This window comes from Zingiber officinale, chromosome 7B (genome assembly GCF_018446385.1).
Source record: "Zingiber officinale cultivar Zhangliang chromosome 7B, Zo_v1.1, whole genome shotgun sequence".
NCBI lineage: Eukaryota > Viridiplantae > Streptophyta > Magnoliopsida > Zingiberales > Zingiberaceae > Zingiber > Zingiber officinale.
In genome coordinates, this window is record NC_055999.1 from 39,975,917 (window position 1) to 39,996,938 (window position 21,022).

Sequence of the window (21,022 nt, forward strand, 5' to 3'; positions counted from 1 at the left end):
TCGTCAAGAACTCCCCTCGAATCGCCCTGAAATCCTCCCAAGAATGGGAGGAAACCACCAAATCTTGCCTTCTCCCAAAGGGGGAGAGATCCCCTTTCAATTCATGAAGGAGGGTTTAAATAGAGGAGGAATCGGGCGCCACACGGCCCCGTGACACGACCGTGTGAGATTCACACGGCCATGTCCTCTTCCTTCTCTGCCAAAGCTACACGGCCGTGTGACTCACACGGCCAGGACCCTTCTGTTCTCTGGAAATGCTACACGACCGTGTGGTGCACACGGCCACCACCTGCTTGGCCTCTGGAAACCTCACACGGCAGTGTAGATCTACACGGCCATGTAAGGCATCTACTCTAATTTCTTCAAATCAAGACACGGCCGTGTGAGATTCACACGGACATGTCCTCTTCCCTTCCTGTTAAAACTACACGGCCGTGTGTGGTACACGGCCTGATGCTCTCTCCCTTCAATTCCTTCCAAGCTTGTCCGAGGACGCATAATCTTCACCAATTTCGACTCCTGTGTACAGAAAATGCACAAAAAGCAGATCTCCGAACCAAAAGAGTAAATATGCTAAAAGGAAAGCTGGAAGTATAAAAATGCATAGATCAAGCATGCTCAAAGTATGTAAATGTGCGAAAAAACATGCATAAAAGAGTATATAATCTACGCACATCAACTTTCCACCCCTGGCAGTGGATTTTTGCCTTCCCAAGGATTCGAACTCTGGACCTCCAGACTTAAGTACTAGAGTTTATGAATCCTGGTAGCCAAGTGAGCGGCTCTCACTTGGCTACTAGGATTCATAAACTCTACTACTTAATCCTGGAGGTCTAGAGTTCAAATCCTGGGGAAGGCAAAAATCCACTGTTAGGGGTGGAAAGTCCTAGTTAGTAACGACACGGCCAAGGGTCGTCGGTCGACGACATTAGAGGTCGCCAAATGGGCCTGTAACGCCCGAAAATTCTCAAAACTATTTTAGAAATACTCTACGATTTTTCTGGAATTTTAGGATATTTTTATGGAATTTTTAGAATAGCGGAAGTAGCAAAAATAAATAGAGAACGAAAATAGCCTACGCGGGAATTGAACCCGGGACCTAGCGAACTCTATGTCTTATAGGGTGACTCTAGTAACCAAGTGAACACAGCAGGGCCGTGCTGAAAGGAAAGGAAATTAATTTTATTTAAGTTGGAGTTGGGGCGAATTAGTTCACTTAATATAAATAAGAAATAATTAAGTGAAGGGTTATTTGGATCGTGATTTTTTTCCTCTCCTCAAAACCTCACCGCCGCCCACCTCTCTTTTCTTCCTCTCTCGGCGCCAACCACAAGGAAGGCTAGGGTTCCGCCCAAGGGCACCTTCCGGCGACGACTTCGACACGAGGACGCTCCCCTCCGCGAGAGGAACGCGTGGACGCGAGAAGATCGTCGCAAGGATCGTCTCCTTCGGAGATCTAGCGATTAGAATCGTAAGAAAATCCAAACAGGAGGTAAGAAACCCCTCACCTGCGGTATAAGTAGCTATTCGTGTGATTTTTATGCATTAGTTTAGTCGTATGCAAATTTCAGCACATAAGGTGTGCACTAGCGTACACCAGGTGCTCGATAGAATGTTTAGCGCAGTCAAATGCAAATTAGGCATTTTATTAGCTTGGATAAATGAACTAGAAGCATTTACATAGTCTATTTAGTCTTGCTCCAACTTTTATAGGACTAGATATCCAATGGGTGGGCTCCCACAGTCGCCTCTAGGTTCAGATAACCTAGTTCTGGGTTTAGACGACATGGTAGAAGCAAGACAATAGCTATTAGCTTATGTTCAGTATTTTACTTTCTCAGTGGCACCATACTGGATTAGATATCCATTGGGTTGGACTCCCATAGTCGTCCCTAGGTTCAGCTAACCTAGCAAACCCTACTAGATTCGGAATTTACAACCCTGGGTTTAGTTAGGGATGCGCGCACAGCAAGTAAAGTCGCCGGGCCCAAACAGCAGCATGATTATGTATTTTCACCTATTATATGTATATAGTTTTTAAACTCCCATAGGATAGCTAGGTGAAATCAGTACAGTTTTAGCATTTGCTAGAATTAGCTCAGTTCAGCTCTCTCTTATGATTATGTATGATAGCTCTATGTTCAGTTTTATTACACCTGCTTTAGATGAGTATGCCATGACTAGCTTTTGATTGCTATGTATTGTATGATAGCATGCCATATTTTAGTTCAATCAGTACGTGTTTTAAATAGCATGTTTTCAAAGCATGATTTGCATCGATTGCATGTTTTAGTGAGGTAGATGGTTTCTTACTAAGCGAAAGCTTACAGATACTTTCTTTTCCTTATACTGCAGATAAAGGTAAAGGAAAGATGGACTAGCGGAGGCTGGAGGGCAATGCTACGAAGATGTGTGTGGATGGAACTTGGAATAGAGATCTTAGGAAATTTCAGCAAGCTTGTTTAAGCACTAGAACTTTTTAGCATTTGGTTATTTTTCACCTTAGCATGTTAAATGTTATGAATTAGTTAATCAAGCATCCTATCATGTTTAGAATACTATTTTTGTGATGTTAGAATGTTTGGCATTTAGTTAGAAATGTTATAGGTGATTTTGGCACGAACAAGTGCTGAAACCATACCCTTGGTTGAAATCAGAAACTCGTATCGATCAGCTGATCGATTCGAGGGTCCCCAATCGATCAGTTGATCGATTGGGCAAGTTGTTCCATGAATAGTAGGCTTCTGGATCGATCAGCCGATCGATCCAGCAATTTCTGTAGCGAACAGAAGGCTTTGGGATCGATCACTGAATTGATTGGCCAGACTGGATCGATCAGCCGATCGATCCAGAATATCGCCCCGAGCACAGTAGCGTGCTGGATCGATCACTGGATCGATCCAACCCAAGTCTCGTATACAGTATCCGGCTGAATCGATCACTGGATCGATTCAACCATTCCAATCGATCTGTGGATCGATTGGGAGGCCTGAAATCAGCCGGGAAACCTTTAGTCCAGCTCCTTGACCATGAGGGATGTAAAATATATTAACAACAGCTTAGATTACACCCCTTAGCACATGTAGAACCAAGAAATGATGATAGATTAGCAAATTTTAAATAGTACAGTTCCGCAACTAGGTTTAATGATGGTCAGGGAATAGTTTAGCACAGCATAATGTGACGGTCGGCCTCACAGCCTAGTCAGTGGGAGGCGGGTCGTTACAGAGTGGTATCAGAGCAGTTTCCATACTTCCTACACACACATCAGCATTGAACCTGCAGCTCCCAAGTAAGAACGTCTCTCAGTCTCTCTATGTTTCTGGTTTTCATGTTTAGATATAACTAAAACATGCTTGTTCATGATTGTAGTTGACATGATAACAATAGTTACTCGCTTATGATTGTGTTAGTCATGTATGTCCTCCATGTCTCTAGAGATGGCACGAGGACGCCCAGCTAGGAGGGCACCAGCCACTGAGCCCCAACATGAGGCAGGCAGTTCAGTGCCTCCCCCAGACTTGACAGCATTGGTGGCTCAGTTACGGCAGCAGTTAGCTGAACAGCAGCAGGAGATAGCCACCTTAATCACCAGTCCGGTCTACAGCACCAGTAGCCCCAGCAGCTGTAGAGGCAAAGAGAGAAGCCTATCTGATCTAGTGGCAGAGAGTCAAGCCCGAGAACTTCTCAGGCACCAGTGAACCATGGGATGCACAAGCCTGGTTCAAAACACTAGAGAGTACGATGGAGCTTCTGGACTGGCCAGAATATGAGAAGGTGAAGTGCGCCTCCTTCTGTCTGACAGGAGATGCACGCATGTGGTGGGAGAGAATCAGAGCGAAGTGCCCAGTAAACTAGATGACATGGACAGACTTTGAGAAGGAGTTCTTTGAAGAATTCTTTCACATGCGGGTCACAAACCGCCACTACGACGAGTTCATTGAGTTTCGTCAGGGCAACCTATCAGTTGAGGAAGCCGTGAAGAAATTCAACAGGTTGGCTCGTTTATGCCCTGAACTAGTCAACACAGAAAAAGAACGAGTCCGGTTGATGCTCAAGATGCTGAGGCCGGAAATAGCAATGAACGTGGCTGGCGCCGTTCACAGGCCGTAAACCACCGAAGAACTAGTTAGCAGTGCTCTGACCACCGAGCACTACCAGAATAATATCAAGCAGCAGAAGCAAGTTCTCACAGAATCTAAAGGTCAAGGAGGTTCAGGCACTCAGAAACAACAGGGCCACAGCTCTAATTGGAAAGGGAACTCTAGCAATAAGCGCAAGCCAGGGAGTTACCCAAAAGGAGGGCCAGCCAGTTATCCAAAGTGTGCTACTTGCGGGAAATTCCACCCTGGAGTTTGTCGTAAGGGCACCCGAGGATGCTTTGAATGTGGACAGGAAGGGCATATGGCTAAGCAGTGCCCGAACAAGACTAGTCTTCCTCCACCACAGCCGATTCAGTACGGAGGCCAGCCAGCCCAGTTACATCAGATGCAGGCCGCTCTAGATGGTCCACACATCAGCCAGGGCAGACTAGAAGCCCCTCCAGCTATGACGAATGCAAGGATCTACTCCTTAACCAGAGAAGACGTGGCAAATGCCTCGACAGTTGTTACAGGTCAGATTAGTATTTTATAGTAAAGTACAACTGTCTTATTCGATACTGGGGCAACCCATTCATATATATCCAGGGCATTTGCTGAGAAGTTAGCAAGACCTCCAGAGGTACTCAGTGGTCAGTTTTTGACGACCTTACCTTCAGGAGAAATTATGGTATCCACGCACTGGCTCAGAGCAGTGCCATTCATTATAGCAGACAGAGAACTCTTTTGTGATCTGATAGTGCTAAATATGACTGACTACGATGTCATCTTCGGAATGGACTTCTTGATCAGATACGGTGCTTCCATCGAGTGCCGTAAACAGAAAGTCGTATTCCAACCTGAAGCGGAAGCACAGTTCGAGTTCATCGGAGAACCCAAGAGAAAGGCCAAAAAGTTTCTCTTCGCTATGAAAGCACAGAGATTAATGGATTCAGGATGTATGGGATTTTTAGCACATGTAGTCAGTACCGGTCAGGACAAGGACCGACAGCTAGCAGATGTCCGAGTCGTACGTGACTACCCAGCAGTCTTCCCTGAAGAGTTACCAGGCCTAGCACCAGACAGGGAGATCGAATTTGAGATAGAACTCATTCCCGGTACAAATCCTATCTCCAAAGCACCTTACCGCATGGCTCCAGAGCAGAATGAAGGAACTTCATGAGCAATTCCGGAGCTGACAAGGGCTTCATCGTCCTAGTCACTCACCATGGGAGTGCTGTATTGTTCGTGAAGAAGAAGGGCGGGAGCATGCGCCTATGCATAGATTACGAGCAGAACCAAGTCACCATTAACGAATGTATCCTCTTCCCGAATAGATGACACATTCGATCGGTGAAGAAGCAGTGTTCTATAAGATAGACCTCAGGTCAGGTTATCATCAGGTGAAAGTTAAAGAAGGGGATATACCCAAGACAGCATTCAGGACTAGATACGACATTACGAGTTCGTAGTCATGCCCTTTGGCGTGACAAATGCTCCAGCTACTTTCATGGACCTCATGAACAGAGTATTCAGAGAGTACTTAGATAAGTTCATTATCGTATTCATCGATGACATCCTTATCTATTCAGGAACTCAGGAAGAACACGCAGAGCACCTGAGAATAGTACTACAGATCCTCCAGCAGAACCAGTTGTACGCCAAGTTCACGAAATGTGAATTTTGGTTAGATCAGGTGTCCTTCCTGGGTCACATCATCTCAAAGGATGGTATCATGGTAGACCCCAGTAAAATAGAAGCTGTGAGTAACTGGAAAAGACCCAAGAATGCAGTAAGATCAGGAGCTTTCTGGGATTAGCAGGTTATTACAGAAAGTTCGTAGAGGACTTCTCCAGGATAGCCTCCCCACTGACAGCTCTTACCAGAAAGAACAGAAAATTTCAGTGGACAGAGGACTGTGAGAACAGCTTTAGCGAGCTAAAGAGGAGATTGACCAGTGCACCTATTCTGACTCTACCAGAGAACGCAGATAGCTTTGATATATATAGTGATGCCTCCAAGTTGGGACTAGGAGCAGTGCTGATGCAAGATGGCAAGGTGATTCGCCTACGCCTCCAGACAACTCAAGGATTATGAGAGGAATTACCCCACTCATGACCTTGAGCTTGCAGCAGTGGTGTTCGCCCTCAAAATTTGGAGACATTACTTGTATGGAGCTCAGTGCAGAGTGTATACAGATCATCAGAGTCTGAAGTACTTCTCCACTCAGAAGGATCTGAATATGCGGCAGCGCAGATGGCTAGAACTGGTCAAGGACTACGATATAGACATCCTCTACCACCCAGGAAAGGCAAATAGGGTAGCAGATGCACTTAGCAGAAAGTCCAGTGCTGCCCTATTATCTCTAGTAGCCATGTCATCGCCCCTACAGAAGGAGATCATAGACTTCGGTCTTGAACTCATAGTTGGACAGCTCTCTACTATGACGTTAGAGTCTACTTTGCTTGGTGATCTTCAGATAGCTCAGGAACAGGATCCTGAAATTCAGAAAATCAAGTAAGGAGTAGCAGAATCAGACAGCGGGGAATTCAGAGTGTCTGGTAGTGGGGTATTGTACTTTGGTGATAGATTATGCGTTCCAGATCAGGAGGAACTACGAAGCAAGATTTTAGAGGAGGCTCACAAGACTCCTTATGTGATGCATCCAGGCTCCACCAAAATGTACCAGGACTTGAAGAAACATTTTTGGTGGCCTGGGATGAAGAGAGACATCGCTCAATATGTCAGCACCTGCCTAACCTGTCAGAGGGTTAAGGCAGAACATCAGAGACCAGGAGGAGTTTTGCAGCCTATTCAGATTCCAGAATGGAAGTGGGAAGACATTTCTATGGATTTCATAGTGGGACTACCCAGAACCACGAATGGTTTTGATACCATCTGGGTAATAGTTGACAGGTTGACTAAATCAGTCCACTTCTTAGCTATCAGGATATCCTACTCCATGGAACAGCTAGCTCAGTTGTACCTCAAGGAGATTGTCAGATTACATGGAGTCCAACGAACCATTATTTACGACAGAGACAGTAGGTTCACATCACACATCTGGGAGTGTGTACAGTCAACGTTGGGCACGAAGTTAAAGTTCAGCACAGCTTTCCATCCTCAGACAGATGGTCAGACGGAGCGAGTAAATCAGGTACTCGAAGATATGCTCCGAGCATGTGCCCTAGACTTCAAAGGAAGTTGGTGCAAATATCTGAGTTTAGCAGAATTTGCATACAACAACAGCTATCAGGCCACCATCGGCATGGCACCTTACGAGGCTCTCTATGGGCGAAGGTGTAGATCTCCAATCTGCTGGTATGAGAGTGGTGAACAAAAAGAACTAGAGCTTCAGACAGATCTAGTAGCAGATACCACAGTAGCTATACAGCAGATCCGCCAGAGGATAGAGACAGCTCAGAGCCGCCAGAAAAGCTATGCTGATACACGGTGCAGACCTTTAGAGTTCTCAGTTGGGGATTCAGTATTCCTCAGAGTAGCTCCCATGAAGGAAGTAATGCATTTTGGGAAGAAGGGCAAACTAAGTCCTAGATATGTGGGACCATACCTTATCAGCAGAAGAGTGGGCAAGGTAGCATATGAGTTAGAGCTACCCCAGGAAATGTCAGCTGTCCACAATGTATTTCATGTCTCTATGCTAAAGAAGCATATCCCAGATGCCACCCAGGTGATTGAGCCCCAGCTGGTACAAGTCCGCGAAGACCTCAGCTATGATAGTCAGCCTACTCAGATAGTAGATCGAGCAGTTAAGAAATTGCGGAACAAGGAAGTACCATTAGTAAAAGTTATTTGGCAAAATCACACAGCAGAAGAGGCAACTTGGGAGACAGAAGCTAGTTTGAGACAGAAGTACCCAAAGTTATTCTAAGTTCGAGGATGAACTTTTTATAAGGTATGGGGGATTGTAACGCCCGAAAATTCTCAAAACTATTTTAGAAATACTCTACGATTTTTCTGGAATTTTAGGATATTTTTATGAAATTTTTAGAATAGCGGAAGTAGCAAAAATAAATAGAGAACGAAAATAGCCTACGCGGGAATTGAACCCGGGACCTAGCGAACTCTATGTCTTATAGGGTGACTCTAGTAACCAAGTGAACCCAGCAGGGCCGTGCTGAAAGGAAAGGAAATTAATTTTATTTATGTTGGAGTTGGGGCGAATTAGATCACTTAATATAAATAAGAAATAATTAAGTGAAGGGTTATTTGGATCGTGATTTTTTTCCTCTCCTCAAAACCTCACCGCCGCCCACCTCTCTTTTCTTCCTCTCTCGGCGCCAACCACAAGGAAGGCTAGGGTTCCGCCCAAGGGCACCTTCCGGCGACGACTTCGACACGAGGACGCTCCCCTCCGCGAGAGGAACGCGTGGACGCGAGAAGATCGTCGAAAGGATCGTCTCCTTCGGAGATCTAGCGATTAGAATCGTAAGAAAATCCGAACAGGAGGTAAGAAACCCCTCACCTACGGTATAAGTAGCTATTCGTGTGATTTTCATGCATTAGTTTAGTCGTATGCAAATTTCAGCACATAAGGTGTGCACTAGCGTACACCAGGTGCTCGATAGAATGTTTAGCGCAATCAAATGCAAATTAGGCATTTTATTAGCTTGGATAAATGCACTAGAAGCATTTACATAGTCTATTTAGTCTTGCTCCAACTTTTACAGGACTAGATATCCAATGGGTGGGCTCCCACAGTCGCCTCTAGGTTCAGATAACCTAGTTCTGGGTTTAGACGACATGGTAGAAGCAAGACAATAGCTATTAGCTTATGTTCAGTATTTTACTTTCTCAGTGGCACCATACTGGATTAGATATCCATTGGGTTGGACTCCCATAGTCGTCCCTAGGTTCAGCTAACCTAGCAAACCCTACTAGATTCGGAATTTGCAACCCTGGGTTTAGTTAGGGATGCGCGCACAGCAAGTAAAGTCGTCGGGCCCAAACAGCAGCATGATTATGTATTTTCACCTATTATATGTATATAGTTTTTAAACTCCCATAGGATAGCTAGGTGAAATCAGTACAGTTTTAGCATTTGCTAGAATTAGCTCAGTTCAGCTCTCTCTTATGATTATGTATGATAGCTCTATGTTCAGTTTTATTACACCTGCTTTAGATGATAGTATGCCATGACTAGCTTTTGATTGCTATGTATTGTATGATAGCATGCCATATTTTAGTTCAATCAGTACGTGTTTTAAATAGCATGTTTTCAAAGCATGATTTGCATCGATTGTATATTTTAGTGAGGTAGATGGTTTCTTACTAAGCGAAAGCTTACAGATACTTTCTTTTCCTTATACTGCAGATAAAGGTATAGGAAAGATGGACTAGCGGAGGCTGGAGGGCAATGCTACGAAGATGTGTGTGGATGGAACTTGGAATAGAGATCTTAGGGAATTTCAGCAAGCTTGTTTAAGCACTAGAACTTTTTAGCATTTGGTTATTTTGCACCTTAGCATGTTAAATGTTATGAATTAGTTAATCAAGCATCCTATCATGTTTATAATACTATTTTTGTGATGTTAGAATGTTTGGCATTTAGTTAGAAATGTTATAGGTGATTTTGGCACGAACAAATGCTGAAATCAGACCCTTGGTTGAAATCATAAACTCGAATCGATCAGCTGATCGATTCGAGGGTCCCCAATCAATCAGTTGATCGATTGGGCAAGTTGTTCCGCGAACAGTAGGCTTCTGGATCGATCAGCCGATCGATCCAACAATTTCTGTAGCGAACAGAAGGCTCTGGGATCGATCACTGGATCGATTGGCCAGACTGGATCGATCAGCCGATCGATCCAGAATATCGCCCCAAGCACAGTAGCGTGCTGGATCGATCACTAGATCGATGCAACCCAAGTCCCGCATACAGTATCCGGCTGAATCGATCACTGGATCGATTCAACCATTCCAATCGATCTGTGGATCGATTGGGAGGCCTGAAATCAGCCGGGAAACCTTTAGTCCAACTCCTTGACCATGAGGGATGTAAAATATATTAACAACAGCTTAGATTACACCCATTAGCACATGTAGAACCAAGAATTGATGATAGATTAGCAAAATTTTAAATAGTACAGTTCCGCAACTAGGTTTAATGATGGTCAGAGAATAGTTTAGCATAGCATAATTTGACTGTCAGCCTCACAGCCTAGTCAGTGGGAGGCGGATCGTTACAGGGCCGACGACATAAGGGCCGCTAGTGGGCCGCCCAAGAGGCCAAAGGGTCGGGTCGTTACAATAAAAAGGCAATTGTAACAACCCAAATTTCCTCATTATGAGTCCTAATAGTGCTAAAAAGTATTTAGAAATGCTTTAGAAATATTCTAGAGATTTTTAGGAATTTTTAGAGTATTTTTATGCAATTTTCGGAGTTCGTTTGGTATTTTTACCAAAAGGAAAAAGTTTCAAAAATTAAAGAGGTTCAGCCGAGGTTCAAACCCGCGACCTCCGACCTGATCTGAGACTTAAGCGAAGCATGATGACCAAGAATCCAGCAGGGCCGTGCTGATTAAGGAAAGAGCGGAAATAATTTAAGTAGTAGTTGATAATAGAAATATTTAGGTATTAAAGGGAGATAAGAGAGGAACTTAGGGAATTTTTTCCGAGACCTAATTTTCTCTCCTCTTGCTCACGAACGGCGTCGGCGTCTCTGCTTGGGTGGAAACGAAGAGGACGCTAGGGTTCGTCTCCTGCGGCCGGCGAAGGGCTAATTCCGTGAGCTCTTCACGGAATAGAGACCTTCTCGTTGAGAGGAGCCCGTGGGCACGAAGAAGAGTCGAAATCTCAAGCTTCTCCAAAACCCTAGAAGCCTAATTTGATTGTAAGCTCAAGAACAAGGGTAAGCGCTACTCACCTTCGGTAAGGGTAGTTTCGAGCTTCGATTTAGTGTTTTCTTTTAGGTTCTCAGAATATGTTGTAAAGATTTGTTGATTATGAAGCTTGCTGCCGTGAGTTTTATAAAGAAGATGAAAAGGGGTTTCAATGGATTTAGCATGTAGTTTAGACTCCTCAGTTCTTATAATTAGCATCTCATATTTGGATTTTGTTATTGTGGTTACCTCAAATGACATAGTCGGCTCATATGGAGCCTTGCAAGTTCGGTTATGCTTCGGTCTTCTTTGCCGTGGTACAGGGCATGCAGAATAATGGTGTTTTGGTTTATTTTTCCCTTGCCGTGAGACTGGGCATGCAGAATAGTTGCATTTTGGTCCCTTTTGGTTTTCTTGCCGTGGCATTGAACAGGAGGATTAGTTGTGGTTTTGGTTTGTTTTTGAAACTTGCTGCCATGAAACTAAATTCAGATTGTTTATATTTGGAAATGAACAAATTGTTTAGTTTTGAATGCATGTGTGAATGCATGATTGCTTCAAGTGCTATAATCCGAACCCTAGTTTTCAGTTTGTGCTTATGGTTTTAGTATTTCAGTTTAGATTTTGTTGTTTATTTCAAGCATACTAGTTTAAGTTTCCTTGCCACCTCAATATGAATGAATGGTTTTATTTATAAGCATGCAGTTTTTGATATCTCAGTTGTAAGCTTCAGTTGTATAATTCTTGTATCTAGGGCCAATAGTTATAAGAATAGCTTCTTATCTTGCTCCGGATTTTGTACATATACAGTTATGAGTAACTATAGGTAAAGGAATACCAAGGTCTTAATTGTTAATCCAAATTCTAGCATTTGAGGATCAACAACACACCTAGTGCTTGAAGAAATGCTGAGGCCCTATATACTATAAGTAATAAAAGATAGTAGGTATTTTATTTTAAAAGGCTAGTACCCGACTTCCGAGGTTGTCGTTAAACAAATCCAGGTGACCGTTTCCGAGATCTCGGCCCTGGTAAGACCATGGTCTTTACCCTTGTAGAACTGGTGGCTCGCTACCTCAGTTTCTATTAGAGAGCGCGCAATGGTACTATGCCTGGGCCCAAGAGATTATTATTATTTTGAAGTATAAAAGTATAAGTTTTGAACAAGTGAAATAAGCTTTACATGGCTTAAAGATCAGCAAGTTTAGTTTTCTTTTATGCTAGCATGTTGTTTAGATTTTCATACTGTTGTAAGATGAGCATGAGCAGCTTTACATGTTTAACATTTCAGTATGTTTATTTGCTTTGCTATTAGATGAGCATGTGTAGTATTTCTCTTAAAGTATTCAGTTTTTAGATTTCTTCTTATTCACATGCATATTCGAGTTTTGTGAGTTAGATAGCGCTTACTAAGCATTTTTGCTTATAGTTGCATTTCCTCTTATTGCAGATAAAGGGAAAGGAAAGGTACAGTGAAGGAAGGCGACAAGGAGGTGCAGGATGGATGTGTGATGTCTGGACTATGGAAGCCTTGGGACTTAGTTTTAAAGCTTATTAAGAATTTTGTATTCAGAATGTTGGAACTATTCTTTCATGTTGTTAGATTTGCTCATTGGATATTTTATGTTTAGAACTCTTTCTTTTAATTGCTATGCACATTGGTTCATTATCTGAGTTGTATCATTGTTGCATGCTTGTGTAGATTTATATATATAGTTTCTAGCATGTTCAAATTGATGTATAGTTTTAGCTGTGATCGTATGCTTGAGTAGTATGTTTTCCGTTGTTACATATTGTATGCTTTGAGTTTTGAGAGTTTTAAGCATAGATATTTCCATGTGAACAACTTTAGTTAAGTATAGTTAGTAGTCCAGTAGCGCTCCACCCTCACAGACTAGTAGGGAGGAGGATGGGGTCGTTACAACCTTGCCGTTTTGGAAGGTGTTTCTTGGTAGTCGAAGCCTACAAGTGTCCAAACACTTGTTGCTTCGCCTCTACGAGAAAAATATTCATAAAATACATAAAAATCATAAATTTATAGAAAGTTACAAATCTGTAATTTTTCATAAAAATTAAAATAAAATATGTACACACTTCACACATGGCTTTGATACCACTGTTGGGATTTTCAAGCCGAAAAAACCGCTTTTTGCGTTGTGGAAACCTCGAAATCTCATGCCACCAGATCCGTGCGAAGATTAAAAGAACAAAAATTTCATGTACATGCTTTTCTATCCTAGATCTACATTAGATCTACATGGTTAAGAGATTACCCTTGTAGCGAAGCCCTTCGCGAATCCCGCTCGTCCAAAAGTTGTCGGATCTCGAGTGTGTTCAAGTGGACACACCTCTATACATATCCACACGAACAATAGAGATGGAGAAAATACTTAGAGTGTGCTAGCACTCTAAAGGTGTTCGGCCAAGGAGGAGGAGAGGGAGAGAAGAAGAAGCAAGGAGGAATAATAATGATCGATCATGAAAATAAGAGTAAAAAATGGCTTAAGTGTTTTCATCTAATGAAAATACTTAATGCTGATTAACACCATTAATGAGGCTCATTAATGAGCCATAATGAGTATTTAATATTCATCATTAAATGGCAATTTTGAAACTCATTCGAAATTTGAATATAAAATTCAAATTGAATTCCATTTATCATTGAATTCAAAATTCAATGAATATCATCATTAAGCCTCACTTGAGTCTAACTCAAGTCTAGCCTCACTTGAGTCTAACTCAAGTCTAACCTCACTTGAGTCTAACTCAAGTCTAACCTCACTTGAGTCTAACTCAAGTCTAACCTCACTTGAGTCTAACTCAAGTCTAACTCAATCGAGTCTTACTCAATTAATCTAATTTGGATTACTCTTAATTCAATTTGGTTCATCACATGAACCTAATCCTCTAGGTACATCAAATGAACCTAATCTCCATCTAATTGCCCTTTGTGTGTGACCCTATAGGTTCGTGTAACGTTGGCAATGCTCCTAAGCCCATTTAGAAGCATAAGTAATGAGCGATATCTAGCAACACATCATTACTACCCAAGTTACAAGAATGTTGAGATCCAACATCACCTTGTGACTACTAATTGTGACTCTTCACAATATATGATAAGTGTCCTTCTATCCTTGACATCTACATTGATCAATTTGAGGCATAGACGGTGTCATCCTCTGATCAATCTAAATCTTGAACTCCAAGTAGACTCACTCTAATCAAATAAGCTCAATATCTCATATTGACTCATTTGAGCATGGTCATGCACTTAGTGGTCTCACTCTATCAAGAATAACGATGTCACTCCCGTTATATAGGAGGGATAGATCTCATCTACATCACTCACATCCCTTTGCATAATTTGTTACATACCCAGTAATCGCCTTTATAGTCTACCCAGTTACGGGTGACGTTTGACGAAGCCAAAGTATGTAACTCCTTATGTAGGGAACCATGGTGACTTTAGGTACAAGGACTAATAGTCATACTAATAGCCACATGAGAAAGTATATGACACTCATATAACGATCCATGATACTTTCTCATGGCAGGTCATTCAGTATACATTCTCCAATGCATACCCATGTGTGAACTTGATATCTCTATATCCATGACTTGTGAGATCAAGTCATCAAGTTGACCTACATGCTAGTCTCGTCGCATTAACATTGTCCCTGAATATTAATACTTGACTAGGAATGATTAAGAGTAGTGTTCTCTATACCATCTCACTATCGATTCAACCAATAGATTGATATAGATAAGAACCTTCTACTCAAGGACGCTATTATACTTAGTTATTTGGTACCAATACAAGTAAGTATAATAACCAAAACAAACACCTTTATATACATAAGAATATGATACAATGAATCCATACAATAATCATCATATGATTGGTTCTAGGGCTCTAACTAACACCAAATTGCTTTTTCTTTCAAAGGTAATGTTTGCTTATCTGATTGTTCCATGTCATAATTATTCTGTTGATCAATCTATTGTTGTTCTTGCTTATCATCGACCTAGTTTCAATTATGTGATCATGGATCTTCATTTTTAGTTACATATAAATGATTTTATATTATTCATATCATGAACTAAATAATAAGAAAATTTTCATTTTATCATCAAGTTCTGTTTGATTCTATTTTGCGATTCTATTTTTCTATTTCTGGTGAACCTATTATGTGGCTCCTTGAGTCCTTTCTTGGATGAATTGTTCAATAAACCATATCTGATTTCTTCAGGGGATAGATTGGAATTCATTTTTCTATAGAAATGAAATTGAAATCAAAAGCTCAATTTGAAGTGGAATTGGATGAAGGGGCGTGCTTACTATGGTGGAGCTCTATCAGATTGTGTTGTTTACTAGCGCATCTAATAGGTTAGTAGTCTAAAAAACTTTCAAAGAATACAATCCTGGCGCTTTATTCACAAATTCTTTGAAAATATTGCCTTTCCTTCATACTTGTCAATATTCTAATAATATGCAGTACGTGATAAATCATAGTTCTTAGTACTTGATCATACATTATTCTATTGCTACTTGGTCATAGAGCCAGTTGTCTTGCTGATGAATTTCTTGCGATCCTATAGCCTACAACATAGTCACTGACAGTAACTTGCATGCAGACATATATGTAAATTTGGTTATATTCCTTCAGTATCAGATTTTATTTGAATCCACAAGAATTAGAATTATAACAATACAAATTAACTGACGAAAAATAATATTAACAATTGATTTGAAACAGTGTCCTATTTGCTTACACTAATTTGTTTTTCACATTCTAGGCTAGTATAAATGTATAATGCCTAAGAGAACTACATGCACCAGCTTTACTCTAATCAATTTAAATGCTAAGTTTCTATTTTTCATCTTGACTTAAAGTGGGACAAAAATGGATACTCTTCTTCTCATTTCTCTATACATCATGACCTTATTTGATTGGAAAAGATGATATATTTTCCACATCAAGTTAATATATATAGCATGTTGTTGTCTATCCTTAGATGTGGTAATACTCTTCTTCTGATGACATTAAGAGTTTAATAGGGCATTTTAACTGCAAGATTAGTATTTTTCTCTAGATTAATGCAATAATGACTTCTTATGAAAGCTTGTTCATATGTTATTATGCACTCATCTTTGAAGGAAGAGAGATTGGGAAGTTTAAGGCAAAGATTGGAGATCTAGTTTGATGGCTCTTGTTTGGAACATCAAGTACCACTCTACATTGATAATGACTATTTATTTATTTTTTACATGGTACCTTCTATAGCCTTTTCGATATCTGCAAGCTGACAGATTTATGTTGTAGGATGCTCTGAGACATCTCTGGCGAGTTGCCTATCCTAATAGAGAAATTCCTCCTCTTAAATATGAATTATGGAAGGAAATGGGTTGGCAAGGTTGTGACCCATCAACAGATTTTAGGTAATTGGAACTTTAGTTCTACTGATACCTTAAGAAAAGATTTGACTTTTTACATAATTGTGATGCTAAATGTGTTTGTAGGGGTGGTGGCTTCATATCCTTGGAGAATCTCATTTTTTTACCAAAAACTATCTGGTAGTTAATTTTTCCTTGAATTTTCTTTCCTTTTATTTTAGATCTTTTGTTTCATAGCCCAAATCAGTGTTTGTCTCGTCGTATGGATCAGAATTCTTTCCAAGCATTGTTACACAAGAAAGAAGGTAGAAGAGCTGAATGGGAGTACCCTTTTGCTGTAGCTGGTGTTAATTTGTCATTTATGCTGATGCAAATGCTAGATTTACAATCAGGTAGTTTGTCAACTATTAGCTAAAAGGTCAGTGTTGTACATTGATTTAAATCTTGGGTTTTTCCCGTTCCAGTCATGCCATCTAACAAAGCTGGAATTCGGTTCCTGGAATTGCTTGGAGAAGATTTAGAAAGCTGGAGCGTGAGCTTTCACTAGAAGATGTGACCAGTGTGAAAGATTTGCCTGCGTACAACATGATGTTGTAGCAACCTGTGATCCATTGTTTCAGCTCCCTGTGAGACAGTAATATATATATCCTTTGAGAATTGTGTATATCAGTTTGAAGTGAAGGTGAAGAATTCTCTACCGGTTTTGTTAACAAAACCTACCATGAATTACCAATAATGTTCAGTTCATGCAATCTTTCTTTGATGTGTGTTCTTCCTTTTATGTTGACTACTTCTTAGCTAATCAGAGCTTACTTTGTTAGTTTTAAAATTCAATGATTTGTTAGTATTTAGTTAGCATTGGATTCAATACTTTTATATTAGTATTACATTTGTACTTGTGTAATGATGGAATGAATTGTGATGATATGGTGAATGAATTGGATATTTTGGATGTAAAACATTTCTATCCTTTATTGTGGTGAATTGTGATGATGGTTAAATTATGATGAATGTTTTGTTGGGGCAATTTCCCTAGGTCAAGTTTGACCAATTTGACTAAGCTTGAGTTGAGTCAAGCTTGAGTTGGGATTTGAGTTTTGATGCCCTAGCTGGATGTTAGGCATTTGGAAAGTCTTGGTGAGGAGCCAAGCAATTGGAAAGTCCTGGTGAGGAGCCAGGCAGTTGGAAAGTCCAAGTGTGATCTTGGCAAAGGAGAAAGTCCTGGTAAGGAGCCAGGCAATTAGAAAGTCATAGTGAGGAGCCAGGCAGTTGGAAAGTCCAAGTGTGATCTTGGCAAAGGAGAAAGTCCTGGAGGAGCCAGACAATTGGAAAGTCCAAGTGTGATCTTGGCAAAGGGTGTAAGTCCAAGCATGTGGTCATGGCAAGATAAGTCCTAGTGTAACTTGGCAAGGAGAACCCGACAACTAGGATGAGACTGAAGGAAGTTCCAGAAGGCAAGGCGTGAAGGATGGAGAGATATCCGAGGGACGTGAGGCTGATGGAGGAGGCTAGAAGGCTAGTTCAAGGTTGGTCAGGTGTGGCCAAATGCTAGGCATGGAGACTCAACAGGTCACGGTTGACCGGGAGTTGGGTTGGCGACTTTGGACTTGAGATTGAGTCAAGTCCAGGATGGTCAATCAATTGGGAAATCGATTGAACCATGGTCCAATCAATCAACCGATAGATTGGAGTGTGCTGCGAAGGAAGAAATGGTCCAATCGATTAGTCGATCGATTGGGAGCATGAGTCGCGAGCATAGAGGCCTTCCCAATCGATCGGGCAATCAATTGGGAATCTCCAATCGATTGGTCGATCAATTGGAGTTGGGAGTTCTCGCGCGATCGTGAGAACAAAGAAAGCATCTGAATCGATCGGTGGATCGATTCAGGCTGTCCCAATCGATTGGTTGATCGATTGGGATTCAGACTATAATGTGCTTGAGGCAAGGTAAAGGTAATGGAAATCCGTTTCTCCTCATAAAAGGAAAGTCATTCTCACCTTGGCATATCATTTTCATGGCAATATAGGTATTGATATCAATTTTGTGATTGCCATGAATAACCTCTAAATCACTAAGTTTGCAACCCAAATTTATAACTATTTGGGTGATCAACTCGCTAAAAACTATTGACCTTAAGGTTACTTTCCTAGATTTTGCAAGGGTTTCCAGGAAATGGAAACCGATATCAAAGTCAACTTTATTAAGCATTGCCCCAAAAGACTAAAGTTCCACCTCTCTAACTACCCGTCACTCTCGCCTCTACCAAAAATAGTTTTGCTCATTACACGGTGGAGGTGTCTAAATATGAGATTTTGCATGTGGAAAGCCTTAGCTCTAGAGGGATCATAAGGATCATTTGACCTGGTAGTGGAAGTCCAAAAACTATTTTAACTAAAACCCAAATCGAACATGTGAGATCCACCAGTAGGTAGGCCAAAATAATTATTTAAACCACTAAATATCTACTAAAATTCTTGGCTCATTAATCTAAAACTGATTTTACTTATATAATCTTCATCAAAAATGAAGTGGACCTCAATTGAGCTTAAAAAATTCAAGGACAAGGTGGGGGTATGTTGGGTGTAATGTATACATGATATTATTCCAATCAAAAGCACTAATCAACCAATCAACATCCTCCTTGATTCCTAAAATTTCCATGGTGGAAGGATCTAAGTATCTAGTGCAAATAATTTTTCTAGCAATAAGAGAATTATATCTAGATTTTTGCTCATCATTTGTAAAAATAATATGATACTCATTGTCATTACCTTCGTCATGTGCACTTGGCTTACCTTTGCCTTTTGAAGTTGCTTTCTCTTTTCTTTTGTCTCGTCTATGATATTTTCCTTTGCTTGAACCTCCACTTTCTCATTGGATCCTCTTCAAAAGGTCAGACATGATTGACAGTTCGATTGGAGAAGGAGATTATTGAGGAAGAAAGAAGAGAGATCTTATGAGAAGAGGTAGATTTTGAGAGATGAGGAAGGTTGAGGTTGAAGAAGAAGAAGCAGAATTCTTAGATTTAAGTTTAGATCTAAACCTAAGTCTAGATCTAGATCTTGAAGAGATGAGATCTAAGAATCGTTGGTGAAGAAATTGAGAGGTGAATGAAAAAGGAGGTGAATGGAGATGTGGAGGAAAATAATTGTGGAGAAGAAGAGGTGGAGAAAGAGGTGGTTGGGTGGGTGTGGCAGCGGACACAAGCAGGGCACGACTGTGTCTTAAAGACACAGTCAAGTTAAGCGGATCTTTGTACGACCATGTCCATTGACACAACATGGGTCTTCTTTGCCTCGATAGGAGTCACACGGTCGTGTCAAATGACATGGCCTCACCTGGCTTCCTCTCAGGTTAAGTCACACAGCCATGTCATTTGACATGGTCTGTAGGATCAAAAGAGTGTGATAGAGGGGGGGGTGAATATCGCTCTTTTAAAAAACTGTTATCTTTTCATAATAACTTATAAAACAACTAACAAAGCGGCAGTGAAAAACAATACAAAAGACTCAAGTGGTTACTTGGTTCGAAGCCTATGTCGACTCCTATTCCAAGACCTGTGATCCTTGATTGCACCGTTGGACAATTTACTAAAACTCTTCTTTTCGAAAACCTTGGAAAGAAGCAATGCATTCAAATAGATGAGTAAGATAGTAACAACCTACTTTCTTACAAGTAAATAAGTACAATGCAAGCTAATAAAAATATACCGACAGAAGATTAGGGATGTAGCTTGCGGCACTTCTTGAAGCAGTAGTTTGCTTAGGAAGATGAGTAGTTGTAGTATGAACAACAGCTTGCACAGAGATCAACTTCGAATAGATGTGTTACTGAGCCTCGGACCTCGAGCTCTTTTTATAGGAATGGTTAATGTTCGGTCGACCGACCCTTGGGTTCAGTCGATTGAATCCGTTCCCTGCCTTCTTTCCTGAGATCCAATCCTCGGGCATTAATGATGTTTAATGGTTCGATTGACCGATCCCTTTTTTCGGTCGACCGAATTGTGAGCTTTGCCCATTCATCAAGATTCTTCATTAATACGCCATTAATGTCTTTATTGTTTGGTTGGCTAATCCCCTGGTTCGGTTGATCGATCAAGTAGTCTTCCTTCTTTACTTTGGCTCGATTTGATCTGTGCTGAGTCATCAAGGTTTGATCGACTGATCATCCTAACCTGTTCGATCGATTGATCATGCTTAGATTGGAAGCTGTGTTCTATTCGATTCTGATCTAGTATGAGTTAACCTAGTTCGATTGACCGATCCTTATGTTTAATTGACTGATCAGGTCGGACCTATAAAACAATGTTAGACATATAATTCCACAAAACATAGGTTTTCATAGTTATATTATATTTGATGCATGAGTAGTATTAGACAGTAGAATTATCTTAATCTTAACTTGGAAACCTTCCCAGTTTCTTCAGTTGGATCAGCAACCTTAGAGTGTTCTTTCAGGAACACGACCTCACTGTCACTTCTCTAGTTGGTTATCTCAACCTACCTGCTAAACATGGTCCTCCAGACATGTTTGGACTTTACTTCTTAGCATTGGATTGGCTACCTAGGACTTTCCCACGATCTATGTTCCTCCAAACCTATCGAGCTATAGGATTAAAAGTGCTAGAGGGGGGCGGGAGTGAATAATGCTCGTGTCTTATTCATCCGTTTCAGAAACACGCAGCGAAAAATTAAAACACAAATAA

At 41.0% G+C, this 21,022-nt stretch overlaps 1 pseudogene; it reads left to right on the forward strand.

Annotated features, from left to right (window-relative positions):
- Positions 1-15,886: 15,886 nt before the first annotated feature.
- Positions 15,887-16,939, forward strand: LOC122003706 (annotated as a pseudogene).
- Positions 16,940-21,022: the final 4,083 nt, after the last annotated feature.